Here is a 13,408-nt window from a genome sequence, read left to right as displayed (position 1 = left end):
TCGGCATGACGGCCTCCCGGCCTCTCGACACTGTCGAGTTCCCTCGTTTCTCGATCTCATATATCTTTGACGAGATGTCAAGATGGAACCGTCCTCTCTCTCTCTCTCTCTCTCTCTCTCTCTCTCTCTCTCTCTCTCTCTCTCTCTCTCTCTCTCTCTCTCTCTCTCTCTCTCTCTCTCTCTCTCTCTCGAAATTTCACGACACGTCTCGATGTGGACTTATTTGTTATCTAGATTTAATTTTTTGCATCACGCTGCAAGATTTGCATCTATCTCCTCAAAAGCAAATCACAGAGACAACTCTCTATATCTATCGAATATAAATTGTATACAAACGGAAGTAAATTCTCATTTTTCTGACACTTTTTTGGAGACCTGCGATAGTAGTAAAAGATATTGTTAAGAGAATATCTTCCAAAAATTCGTTGATGAATAGAATGGTATTAGCTGTTAAAGAGCTATGTATAGATGTGGGAAAATATCGGTACGTTTCGTACAATCGGTTTCCAATTGCGGAGGTATCGATCGAGGGATGATATCGAAATTTCTAGCTAAGGCCAGCTGTCATCGGGATCAGACGGCAACGGCCCTGTAGCTTATCCGTGGCAGAGACCTTGGGACCTTGAAACACATCATTAAAATCGCATCGCCAGCGCGCGCGATGCGAGAGTGGAGTCAGTATGCGCTTTGGGTGTCGCTAATAAGTAATAAAAGAGGACTCGCTCCTCTCGGAACACGTGCCCGCGGCGAGGTTAATACCGTCACGGGATGCAAGGCGCTCTCGACGGGGTCGTTACTCGTTGACGGAATCTAGAACGTCCACAGCATTTTTCTTTATTCCCCCGCTGCTGCCCACTTTCCATCGAATCTCGAATCGTTCGAATCTCACGGACGAATTCCCCGAAGAACGTTTGCCCCAAGAAAAATATAGGATGTAACGAAATGAACGGGTTCTCCGAGTTTATCAAAGTTAATTTATTGAGCTATATCTGTTCTCTTTTATTATTCTTAGTTAGGGTCCCTTATTTTCAATCAATAACTGTGCAAAGATCATTTATCAATAACACGATGGCAATAAAAACGAAAGGTTATTAAAACAGTAGGTAGAAATTTTAAAACAAAATATAAAATTTTAAGATATGCGCCAATTTTATTTTTTTTTTCTAAAAATATGAAAATTTTAGATGGGTTTATATGATTTATGTTTATATCATTGGAAAGTTCAACAGAAATAAAATTTTAAATATATGTATGGCGAACGTAATCATTAACATTCAATTCGTAAATATCAATTTTATATTTCTCTTCTGAACGATTCCGTAACTTCAGTTAATACGAGAGAATCGATGCAATTAATATTTACACCTTGTAAAATCATGCAGGATATTACGGATTACGGTGGGTCTTCTTGTAATCAACATTTCACGTTATCAATTCTAGAGTAGCGTTAAGTCTGAAAAGTCGATACGTTAAAGTATATTGCGATACCGAAGGAGGGTATCTGTATTTCGATCATCAAAGCACGGTGTGTACGGTACTCCAATATTGAAACGTGAGTATCGAGCGGATGCACCGAGCGCGGCCTCCGAGCGATGTGTTTCTGCTGCATCCTCGACTGCCGCGGGATAATAGTCGAAACGACCCTGAAGCCGAGGCCACGGTTGTTCGTTGGCCTGGGCGATTACGTTTCTTTTCCATCGTCGTAGAAGCCGTGCGGCGCGGCGCGGCGGCAGCGCTCGTTCTTGGGATCTCGCGCGTCCGCGACGAACTTTCGCGACAAATCGCGCGAGATCCGATTAAAGCTCGCGCTTGTCTCGCGCGCCCGCTCGCAATCGCGCGAACATAATTGCCGGCGTAAAGCGACAGGTGGTCTCGCGGGACTGATAGCAGAAAAAAAAATAAAGAAGAGGCAAAACAAAAAGCGCGAGATACGTGTCCCGCACGCCGACGCCGTTAACGATCGTCCCTTCTCTCGCCACCTCTCACTCTGAAAAAAAACTCGCGCGGTCCGTGACAAAAGTGATCGATGAACGCGGCGATCCAGATATTCCTGGTGATCCACGAGCAAGCGACGGGAGATGAGTTCGTGTATTGTAAGATGGAGCCACGAGTTGCATCCGAAGGAGATTGTATTCTACTATTCTCCATTCCGAAGATAAGAATTCTTCTTCTGTTACGAATAAAAGGCGGAAACTTCGAGCGAGATTTTTGTTTTCCAGTCTTTCGACTACAACTTGTTTCGTTAATTATAATATATTTACTTGATTACATTTATTAAACGTTTTTAACATCTCGAAAACATCTCACGTTTGCATTCAACTTTGAACGTAGAACGGATAGCTTCAAGGAAAGATTTGTTCTCGTAATTTGACCTGTTCCTTGACACGAAGATCCTGTTTTTACGGATTTATTGCTAATTGACAGTTATCTTTTACATATCGCCGGACAAGCTGATAGCATCATCTACCATACACGTTCTCGCAGTCGCATTTACCTCCTCGCGCTCATAAATGCTCTCGCGCGCGCGTGCGTCCGATGCACCCGCTCGACTCGGATGTGCGCATCCGTAAGTACTTAAATTTAATTGCCGGCCATGACCGTTACATCGCGGCAGTTATTTCGGTCTTAATAACCCAGGTCCACTGAGCTGTCGCTCGGTTGAGCGGGGTCATGTCCGTGTTACGAGACGCGAAATCGCGTCTCGTGCGAGATGCGCAAGGTCGAAACATGCGAATCGTGCGTGGAACAGAGGGAGCGATTTATCATTCCTTCCGCGCATAAATATTCGATACGAAACGCCGCACTGATTCACTGACTCACGCACGAGTACTGCGGAATAATAGGTAACGAGAGATATTTGGGATATGCGATGCCCGAGGCGAGGTTTTAATAAACTGTCCAATGCGCACCCGGACCCGTATGATAAACCGGTCCGCGGGCGAGATTATACTTACGGAAAATAATTCGGGCAGCTTGACAGAGAAAACCGCGTAAATACATTCACACCTTCCCGTATGCGTACAAACTGCGTGTTCGCAGTTGTGCAGTTGTGCAGTTGTGCAGTTGTGCACACAGTCTGCCGTTTATTTCGGAGGAACATTCTAATTTAACGATAAGTTCTTTGAAGAAAACTGGGAGTAAGTTTTAATATTTAAATTAATGTTCAATTAATTAATGTGATAACTATATCATAAATATTTGGGAAGCAAAAGCGACTATTTTAGAATGAGTACAAATACGTTTGTAATATCGAGTTCAGGTAGCTTATACGCTCGTTTCAACGACTCGTAAAAAAATACGCTTCCGAAGAAACTTTCAAAAGATTTCATATGCATCGATGAATCTACGCCGCGATCGGGCATAACGATGAAGATCGTGAAGACGACGACGAGGTTGTGCATCCATCCGCTGGTTCGTCGACCGTAACCCGCACGTCCGACGCGTATCTCATATTTTTCCAGCTGGCACCCAGCGCCGATTCTGTGCCGCAGACAATGAGAATAAAACGGGTTTGCGGCTTATCTCGTCTTAATACGCGTCGTTTATCAGCGAGTCGATACGCGCGCGGTGTGTTTACCGGCGCGAACGATGACGCGATCTTTTCGGCCGAGTATCAGTGGCACCTGGTCGTGTTCGAAGGCGCTCATTTGTGGCTATATTAGCTCTTTCATTGCTAAAAACGTGTTCAGCCGGGATTGAAAATTCTCGCGATAACGACGTGACCCGATCGGTCGTTAGAACGCCTGTCGCTTTCTCCGCTGGAGCTTACGTTTCGTAATTATCCCACGGTTTATATCAGTATATCGAACTTTATTCGCCTTTGCGCTCTGGCTGTATAATCTCCCGTTATTACACAGTAAAACGATAAAACGATATTAATGTTAATTAGCAGTCATCCCCCTAAGGTTCTATGTGTAATACCGGAAGATTATATGGCTAATACGCAAAAACAAACAACACACAATGTAATAGTCACTAAAGCCGAGATGAGTTTTATTTACAATAGTTACGAACGTAATGGGCAAACGCGAATGAATAGTACACGAAAGAGCGCTATAATTAACAATTAATGCATCTCCAATTAATGCATCAAACGCGTTAAAATTACTTCGCTAAGCGTTAATTCTGTAAATACCAAGCTTGTATTTATCGGGATAGAAATCGAAATTGTTCAATATCCTTTTTTCAAAATTGTGTGACTCCGAAATCATCTATTTGCACATTTTTAAGTACGTGAAAGAGTATATACTTATATGTGTAGATATATTTGAGGATACATTGAGAGCGAAAGGGTTAAATATCTCTCGCAGGTAATCGGCATGATATCGCGATTCGTGTGTTGCCAGTACACCGTGCGGCTCTCCTCTGCTCACACTTTTTTTTGCCCTTAGCAGGGGCCACGATGCGTGGGCGGAAGGGATCCGGCCAGACGGGGTCATCGGCCATTCCTTGCGTTTCGCCCTTCTCGCGCGCAGATACGCGGCGTCTTCGTGGCCGCAGCCGCGAGTCTACATCGCGTGTAAATTAATCCTAAACTTTTCAAAACTAAAGAAGCAAAAACTGAAATTTATGATTACGCTGCAAAATATACGAAGGAAGTATACGACACATAGATACATATAGATAAAAAATTCAAAATTCTTTCATGTCTCTCCTCTTAAATATTATTTTTTTTATAATGTATCTCGCTTACGTAAAGCAGGAAATAGCTATAATCGTAAGATATAAAACGTCAAGTCAAGTTTCTCCTACGAAAATAACTTTGGCTCTATGAACAGAACTTTTCGTCTCTGTACAAAAATATAACACTGCGTCATAGAAAATGTGGATCTATATTTCTAGATTCTGTTTATAAAAAAAAAAGAAATAAAAAACGCCTTGTTTTACGACTATTTACCGCCATTATTTCACCGGCCTTTGAGGATAGGGTTATCGTTCCGTATATCAGTTTCAAACGATTGTTTTAAGTTGAACTAGAGCTCTAGGAGCCAGCCTACATCGCGCTTATAAAGAGGGGCTTCTACGAGATGACATGTAATCTACGGGCCACAAGAGTTCCGACGAGAGGTTAAAGGCGGGTCGCTTCTCGAATACCGCGAGAATTATTGTCGGTGAAGCGGTTTAATTTTCAAACGCGTTTGCGGTCGTTTCAGTGCGAGCTGTAATTTCCGTGCCGCGCCATCCGCCATACACCATCGTGGGTGGCGTGACGCGAAATCGGCGGTATACCGAGGCGGTAACGGTAGCGATAAAAATATGCCGCGTCTCCCGATGCTTTACGATTATTGTTACGCGCAGTCGGCAGTCGCAACTAGAGTCAGAAATTTCTGAAGCCTGACGGCGGAAAGGTTTATCGCGACTGTTTCGCGCTGTATCGCGACAATCGCGCGGTTGCCACGATATGAAAAATAAATGAGTAAACGAGGCTCATAAATAAGGTCCCGTGATAAATCTAATAACCAGACGACAAATGTTTTCCGCCTTTAACGAAGCCACTCCTAACAGCGAAAATTTTTCTCCGTCGTAAATAACAACTCAGCGTTGAGTTTAATTAAAGTTTGAATTAATCGAAACGCGAAATGTGTGCAATACCAATTAGTTGTTTATTAAAAAATACGCGAGAGAATGTTAACAACATTATTTCTGAATATAATCTACTAGGTTACTGAAATAGTTTAATATACATATTATACGTTGTATATTATTAAGAAAAAAATCTCTCTCTCTCTCTCTCTCTTACTCTTGATAATATTATTCAACGTACCGATTCTACTCGAAAGGCAACGTCCTTTCTTATAATATTCAGACATTCTTAGTATGCGATAGTGACTAATGATACGTTTCCATTCTTGATTTAGTACAACTTGCTGAGCTCGTAACAACACAAACCTCTTTCAAAAAAAATATATATATATATAAAAAGAAACGTGCGCGCGTCAAAACCGGTGATGTCGAGTATAATTTAGTCGAGCGTCGAGTCGATTCAATAAACAGGATGAACAAGACGTTCGATGAACCCGACGATGACGTGCATCCTTCGAACGGTGGAGGATGCAGGCGCTGCGGGACGGCAGAAGAAGAAATGGTCGAGAGACGGAAAGGTAGAATGAAAAAAAGACACATAGGGAAGAAGGGTTGGTGGCGAGAGCGGGAGGGAGAAGAGGAGGAGGACAGGGTCGAAAGGCGGCGACGGCGGTCGGGGTAAACCGGCGCGGAAAAAACTCGGAGTAATTTACAACAATCGTAAACGTAAGCGCAGGCGCAGCCGGCTTGATTCATAGTGATTGCCTAACGGAACCAGCGCGAAAATTTACTCGCGCGCTACTCGTCGCCGACACCCAACATACTCCCGTCGAAAAATGACATCTGCATTCGGCCAGCGTCATTTGCTTGCTCGTCTGTCCGTCAGTTACGACACACACCTAATTTATTCGTGCAGAGTCGCTTCGTGCGAAATCGTGCATTTGAGAGTCCAGTCTGAAGAAATTATTTCTATATATAATTAGAATCTATCGTTGAAACGCTTCGATAGACACTAAGAAAAGCATTGCAAGACTCCAGAGAGACGTAAATTGTTAAAGCTGTGAAAATATCAATCTTGGCGCCGTTCCTTTGGTATTTAATTTCATTGTGAATCGTCGTCGATTATCTCCAAGTGTCTGTAACGTTAGAATCTGATTTGATTGAGATTTAATCTGTACCGATTTATAAATGAGTAAGTTACGGCAACAGCTAATATTTCTGTTACATTGTGTCCCACCCGTAAGTATACGTAAGTGTTCGAGGGCTTCGAGGCACGCGCGTAGGTGCATGTGGACGCGTGTTTGCCCGTGTGTCCACGTGCACCGGCTGCGATCGTCGCACGTAACGAAAGGCTCGCGTTCGCGCGATGGCAATTATCTCGAGGCGAATTCGCAATTAAACGAGACGATATAATTTATCGGCGGACCAGTTACTCTCGCGAAAAGGAGGTTGCAGACACCGGGCACTCTCGGGGAAAGGGAACGGATAGAGGGATGGGGCCAGCCGACGTGGCGCGGGCCCCCTCCGTGCGTTAATTTATTAATCAAACCTGTTCCAGGACACCTTCCGCTCGCCGGGAGTGGCCCGTACGCGCTCGCCATGTAATTGATAATAAATATAACGCGAGTCGTTTTACTTACCGGCGTCGACTGTTCGTCGTCGACAACGTCGAGGCGGAGAACACGGCCACGGTGATACACACACCTGGTGTGTGACGATGCATCCGCGCGATGCACACGGCTGAAAGGGATTTAAAGCTGCGCTCCGATACGTCTGCTGCGTAAATAGCCGTGTCGTCGCGCGTAATCGTCTGGATATATGAACTCCGCTAGAATAAACTAGCGAGAGCGGAGGCATAAATCTCTCTTTCTCTGTCTCTCTCACTCTCTCTTTTTCCACTCATCCCTCGGGCCGTCGTGCATCACCGTATCTACCGCCGCGACTTGTATTTGTATCTGGATTAGGCGTGGGAAATTAAACTTTCTACATCATGCACACACGCGAGAAAGGATTACGCGCGATGCAGAAAAATGCCGATGCACCCTATCGCGAGCGTGCGAATCGATGTGATGTCGTGATGAATTAACACATCGAGTGGTTCGATCCGTTTGCGATATTGCACGTGGAAATGTTGCGTACAGGCTATCTCATAAATTTCATCGCGATTTTATAAAATCTGCGATTTTTAATCTGGCACAAGATTTTAAAAATTTTCATTTTATTTCTGATACTAATTATCCCGACAAGTTAAAATTTAGCTTGTAATTCCGTTAAATCTTTCGTGCAAATAAATTTGAAATTAACTCAGGCACAGAATATACGTCTCTATTTTGGGAATCTGCATTCTACAACTCGCGTATATATTTTCGGCACGAAAGTTTGGAGGTCGAGGGGAATATCAACGAGAAGATTTTGACGAAGGATCCGCATTTTCCAAAGCTCATCTCACGCTTATCCATACGATAACTTTCGAACGTGCCTCGATATCCGACCGAAATCGCGGCTTTGCCTCGAACTGCCTACGTGCTCGGTGCTCGCCGATCGTCCATTTCCGAAAGCCTCTTCTGGCTTGAGAGTTTCGCGAAGAACTTTTTCATATGTTCCATTCTATGTAGTTGTTTCTTTCTATTACTGCCTAACGCAATTGTGATAAATCACAGTGTTTAAGTGGCCGATCGGTCTCCTCGCGCTTTTCTAGAATCCGCAGTTCCGTGAAATGATACCCTTGTCAAATGGATCGGGGCCCCCCCCCCCCCCGTGAAATTCGCGTCTGCACTTGCGTGGAAACGCATTTCGCGATCGTTTCGATTTTTCTCGGTTTGTTGACGGCCACGGCGAAAAAAAGCCGGATGGCCCGGCCGGTGAATTATAGCCGCTCGGAAGGGGCCTGGGAGCACCATTAAATGTGACGTCGTATAATAACCGCATTAATATTGTAACGAGCGTCGATGCTCTCGCCCCGATCCAACGTACATCGTATATCGAGGCACATACATCACTTCGTTTCTCTTTTCTTTGGTCCTACTCCTCGCTCCTCGTTTCTCTCTCGCGAGTGGGAGAAAAAGGGACGACGGAGCCCGCAAGACAGAACGAGAGAGAGAGAGAGAGCTTCCTGATTTGGATGCGGGTTGCAGGCGCCGATGACCTCGGATCGCCACTCTGGGGGGTCCTGGGGATCCGACTATCCTCGCGGTTCATTCAAGAGTGTATAAGAGAATGGACATCGGCAGTGAGAGAGAGAAGCGAGGGATTTTGAAATATCGCATGGAATATGTAAACGGCGGGCGAGAAGGATTTTTCGATTCGCGATGGGACCACCGAGTTCTTTCCGAGTGATATATACATGGCGCCCTGGATTCTTTCTTCTCTGAAATCTTGCCGAGTGTCCGGATCCCCTTCGAGGTTTATCATTTAAATTATACACGATTAATCCACGTGCGCACGTGTGTAAATATCGATCAGGCTGAAAATTTTGAGAGATAACACTTTCATGGCTTTCTCTCTCTCTCTCGTTTTATAAAATAGAGTAAAGAACGCAGATCGGTTTTAATATATTTACTCTAACATCATGCGAATTTATGCTTAATATTTTTATTTATGATAAAGATTAATAAGGAAAAGATAATATTGTCATATTTAATTTGTTTACATACATATTTTAACTCCATTTATTTTTGTGGTGACCGTAATGTTTATTGCGGGATTTCAACTATAAAAAAGCTAATATTAGATGCTTTGGTCGTCGTATTAATAGAAAAATCAGCGTGTAACATCCGGGGTGCTCGGCTACGTCGACAGAGAAAATCCGCGATTTCGGCTTCGATCCATTAAGCCTTAACCAAGAAATCGAATAAATCACAAAGGGTGGCCGGTGAGCGGATCGACGCGCGTCGCTTCGACCGGATAAGCGAGGAGGAAGCGCGCGGTACAGGAGAGGAAAGTCGGGTGGTACACACGTCGAAGATGAGCGCGGATACATCATGGTGAACGAGGGTTTGAGCGGGGGCGCCGGTCGAAACCCAGGGGTCGAACCCGGAATATTTATGGCGACCGCGCGGCTCCTATTTTTATTTGGTACGAGAAATCGCGCTTGCGGAGAGCTCGCGGGAAACCCGAAAAATATACCCCCGTTATTTCGCTTTATCTCCGGCCTATCCGGACTCCTTCCCTCCCCCCCCCCCTCGTTTCTCCATCCGGCCCTTTTTATTCAGCCCATCGTCCTCTGTCGCGTGTTTTCGCACGTCCCTACGTGCGGTTTCAGCTCGCTCTCCGTCTCTTTTCGCGTTAGGTCGCAGAGAAAAACGGCAGCACGTCTTTTACCGCGAAAAGGTCCCTTTTATCTTCGCACTGAAGATCCGCCGACGTCTTTGAACGTCGCCAGCGAGACATGCTAATGCTCGTTGGCGCGATGAAATCCTGGGCGGTGCGGAATCCCGGATTTCAATAAAAGCGATAGCAGTTCCCTTTGCGATTCTTTTGTTTACCGCCTAACTTACATATGGATGCACAGAAAATACGGCTTATACCTACGTTCAGTAATCCACGCGGCAAGCTACATTGAGATCATTTCGTGAATCGCAAACGCGAAAATGTTACGTCGTAATAATCTAAATACGATTGATCCGTAAATTCGACGGCAAATTCAAGTGACAACGCCTCAAAGAAATCAATAATTAAATCACGGTGCTTAAACAGCCGGCATTCGAGCCATTCGCCATTCTTCTGCTCAAATCCGCGCGAGCGAGCCAGCAATTAATTTTAAGCTCGAATTCACAATAAGCCAGGTTGACGCGCATTCCTCGGTCATGATAATTGCGAGAAGAGAGTAAAGAAAGAAAGAAAGAAAGAGAGATGGAGAGAGAGAGAGAGAGAGAGAGAGAGAAAGAGGGATGGGGGAGAGATGGGGGAGAGATGGGGACAGAATCCGGGAGAAGCTCTCGGGTTTCCGTTCGAACCAGAGCCGCATTGCCTATTGTTGCGACATAATGCATCATTATAGCGGCTTACTCGCTGCAAGAGATGGCCCTTCGCCTCCAGGGGTGGCGAGGGAAGGGAGGGAATACTCGTATTAAGAGCCAGATTAGCGGACTTCCCTGGATAGCGTTAGGTTAGTTAAGGGGGGGGATACGTTTCAAGGGGATTCCCTTGGCCGCGAAACAGTGAGGGTGGTTAAACTTCGATAGGAAAGCATCGATAATTCTGCGGGTGTTTTAACGATACACACGAGTCCGTTTTTCCCCCTCGCGATCGATTCCCTTTATATTACCTTAATTCGCGTTTTTGCTTTGCAAATTCATAATTGATTTGTTATATACACAGTTCTTTTCTCTTTTCTTACTAGCGATTCAAAAATAGTATCGGAACATTTTATATAGCCCGAAGAATAAATTCTTATATTTCGAATTTATTTGACATCATATACATCGCAAAATTCAATAAGAAAAGTAATACAAGAAAAAATGTAGAAAATCGATGCTATAAAGCAAGTAATATAATAATATTGTTTGAGATAACATTTGTCTAATATTTGTTACTTCGTTCAAACTATACCACTTTACTATTTTTCGTCAGAGCTTTTTATAAAAGTGTTGACTACATTTAGATTCAATGTAATTGTTATAGCCATGTAATTCTAATTGTATCGAGAATTGTACCATGTTCTATTATAGATTTTGAAAAACGGAAGATGGAGGGTTGCATTTTTAATGAAGGGCAATGTTTTTCGGACCGAACGTGCGTTCGGAGGAAATCTTTTACGAGATTCGTCTCGAAGGGTCACATGAAGGAGGAGGAGAGGAGTAGCGGAAAAGGCTTGGGTGGCAGGGTGCCCATTAAAAGTTCCTAAGGGTCAATTTCCAGTCAAATACACTCGAACGGTACCTCGTCGGGGCGCTTGGGCGGTTTCAGGCCGCGAAATCGATATTAAAGCCGACCGTGTCTATGATAGGAAGAAATATCGAAATATCTTACGCAAATGTGAAATATATCTTATTGAAAAATCGACGATATTTTACTAATTGTAAGTATTTATGTTCAATCAAAATTTCATTGAATTCTGATTGATCAGTTGTCTTACACGCGCAAAACTTTCTTCAAATTAAAGGAAAAAGTATAGGAAAAGAAGACATATATAAGTATAGTAAATGATATAAACATGAAAAAATCAATATTAACCGTGCAATCATACGTGCGGGTTGTTATTTTGACTGTGCGGTATTTTCAAAAGGTTCAACGATTAAATTAATAATTGCAAAATTAATTTTATAATATTATTATTGTTTAAACTTATAGTTAAGATCTCAAGGAACTATGAATTTTTTCAGAATTTTTAGTAAAGTTTTAGATTGCTTAATATGTCGCGGACGCAAACGTCCCCATATACCGTTAGTGGGTGCCGAAAAGGAGCGTACGGTTGCAGGGTTAACAATTTAATCCAAATCTGATCTAAAGAATTTTCTAAAAAAGGCTTAATTTGTGTTGAAAAATGCTGCTAACGAAACTCTGCGAAATGATCCTTCTTACAATGATAAATCGCGTCGGATGGGCTTAACCGTTAAAATTTACAAAAGATCACAGATATCTTCGACAGCGTTATAAATATAGTGAACTAGATAAAGTAGCGTATCTGCCTCGTTCGTGTTCATCGCGTAACAAAGAGTTAAGACCGAAAACACCGATCGTGGGCGTCGAGGCAGGGAATTAACGACGGGCCGACGTCGGCGTCAGGAGCATTGGCACTTTTGCGGTGTGCGTAGGCGAGTGTATGTGTGCGAAAGACCAAAGTCGACGTAAGAGACGAGAGCGAGACCGAAAGAGGGAGACAGAGAGAAACAAAGACGACGAGGAGGAGGCAAAGAAGGTTGTCGGGAGGTCGTGGAGCCGAGAAGGGGTGCGATTCCCGCTCGAGAGCGACGTACCGAACCCCTCAGGTTCAACGTACAGATAGAGAGGTCGAGGGAGCTGCTGCGAGCATCGCGACGTCGAACATCGTCGACGCTATCGACTCCTTAGGGTCGATGCACGCCACTCAACCTGACCTAGGCGTCGTACGCATATTCGAAACTCCTCGCGCATTGTCGCGATTGGTATTTTATTGCAAGAACGGCCATACATTTAAATTCTGGTTTTTAGTGCAATGGTCAACTTTCTTCAGTTCCTTTATATCCACCTATCGCGAATGGAATTTTCAGAAAATATGTACTTGAATGTAAAAATCCAGAGGAATATTCCGTTGAGAATTTTTAGTTGTGCAGTATGATCTCACACCTCGTGATCTGTATTTTTATTAATTATATTATAGATGACATAACGGAACAAATTAAATCTTATCGAATTGTCGGATTATTCTTGATATTTTAAATTATTCATATAGTGTTACTATAGACAAATAAAATTAAAAAATAATACAATAACTTTTTATCTGGTGAAAGATTTATCATTTCTGTAGCTACTGTCTAATTATAATTATTATTTAACATATGGCCTTGCTATGAATTAATGCAAATATTTTATTTGTATTTATTATTAAAAAACTTTCGTAAATTCTTTTTTAAATTTCTTTTTTATGATCACATAGCGGCTTATCCGTAGCAACTAATATAAGCTTTATTATGGCACCAAAGAGACCATATTTATTTAATGTATCCGAGTGCATTGAAAAGCGCGACGGAAATCTCATGACAGTATTTTAATGCATATTTAAATGCGCGTCAGAACCGAACAATAAACGATAAAAACGCCTGCGTGCGGTGTGTTATTCGTTACTTTTATCTTTTCATAACGGGGTGAATTAGAGCCACTCGTTAATCCTCATTGTTTCGCGAGCGTTCAGCCCCCATTCGAACGATCAATTTGTAATCGAATATATCCACCGTGTGCGTCGCGA

General features: G+C 43.3%; 1 protein-coding gene across 1 annotated transcript in view; it reads right to left on the bottom strand.

The window, feature by feature from the left end:
- The window catches only part of LOC139767758 (MAP/microtubule affinity-regulating kinase 3-like), a 39,599-nt gene that overhangs the window by 4,669 nt on the left and 21,522 nt on the right, over positions 1 to 13,408 (bottom strand). The window lies entirely within an intron of this gene.

Source organism: Temnothorax nylanderi, unplaced genomic scaffold (genome assembly GCF_030848795.1).
Source record: "Temnothorax nylanderi isolate EJ_2023f unplaced genomic scaffold, tnyl_v1.0 TNYL_tig0012_pilon, whole genome shotgun sequence".
Taxonomy (NCBI): Eukaryota; Metazoa; Arthropoda; class Insecta; order Hymenoptera; family Formicidae; genus Temnothorax; species Temnothorax nylanderi.
The sequence above is the reverse complement of the archived record's forward strand: the minus strand, read 5'-3'. Positions and strand labels throughout refer to the sequence as shown.